Genomic DNA, 1445 nt, shown 5'->3' on the forward strand with positions numbered 1-1445 from the left:
ATCTGGGTTGGTTCCATATCTTAGCTATGGTAAATAATGCTGCAATAAACATAGTTGTGCTGGTAGGTTTAGTATAGTCTTGTTTGTGATCATTTGGGTAAATGCCCCAAAGTGGGATTGCTGGGTCATAGGGGAGCTCTATGTGGAGTCTTTTGAGGAACCTCCATACTGTTTTCCAAAATTGTTTAACAAGTTTACACCAACAATGCAGTAGGGTTCCCTTTTAAAACCATGCATTTTCTATGACACAATAAGGACTATAAAAATTGTCTTACTATTTGTGACTTTCACGTTTGAGATTCTGTATCCAAAAAGATGATTTGAGAGGGAATAAAGGAATACAAGCCTGATAAGAACACAGTATAGAAACTTGGAAACGTGACACCATGACTGCAAGTACAGTACCACACCTCATTGGCAGGTGCAATAATTGCTTTTAAATGCTTGACGACTCCTTTGAACATTTCATGACAACGTCCATAGTAAATATCGTGGCTCTTGCTTAAAAACAAGAGATGCAAAAAAGAAAACCCAACAGCAAGCAAGTTGGTGATTGAAATTGCCTAAAACTAAACCCCAAATCCCGTGCCCTGCTTCAGATTGGTTAACTGGATGAAAATTTAATGAAACACAGAAAAGCATTTCCTAAATAACTCAGATAAAGTACCCATCTTCACCAATATTTGCTTCTCTCTTAGTTTGCTCTTAACTTTTCTGTGTTAAAGAAAAGTAGCTGGGTGGGAAGAAGGGTGGGGGGGGGCAGGAGGGAGGAAATGGGAGGTGGGGGAAGAAGAGAAAAAAAATCCTAGCAGAGCAACTTTGGAGAAAGTGATTGCTCTTGTTCGACTCATGCAGAAAATTCAAACAATTCAGCTTCCTAAGAACAATCAGATCCGGGTGAAGCTTCCCAGCCAGTGTAGGAGTTATACCCAATTTATCCAGGGAAGGTATGGCCCCCCTGGCAAGAAGAACACCATTGCCATTCAAAGAAAAGGGTGGTGGAAAGCCAAATGCTCCCTGCACACAGTTCCCGGAGTTCAGTCTTGTTTTCCGAAGGCGTTAATCGTTTATTGTGTCCGTTCCCACCCCACCCCTGGCACCTAAGAGCTGCGAATGCATTACCCCTCTCCCTCCAATTCTGCACAGTGCTCTCAGCGGGTCCGCCCGTTCCAATTACCTCCAGATAACAAATGCGCTGGAAAATAGCCAAATCGGGAGAAAAAGGGGGGGGGGGGAACCAAGTCCCCAGTGTCCGTGTCGTAGTTGGAATGTGCCATTCTTTTCACAGGGAGGAAAGTTCCTTCCGTGACTCGCATCGCAGTTCGTAGGTCACCGCAGGACCTTGGATTATGCGTGTCATTGGCAGGAAGAGTGGAAGGATTCCGTAGCGCGTGGGTCGTGGGTCGGAGGCTGGGTGGTCCGGGGTGCGCGGGGCGCGCCGGCCG

Source organism: Dipodomys ordii, unplaced genomic scaffold (genome assembly GCF_000151885.1).
Source record: "Dipodomys ordii isolate 6190 unplaced genomic scaffold, Dord_2.0 Scaffold90, whole genome shotgun sequence".
In the NCBI taxonomy this organism is placed as follows: Eukaryota; Metazoa; Chordata; class Mammalia; order Rodentia; family Heteromyidae; genus Dipodomys; species Dipodomys ordii.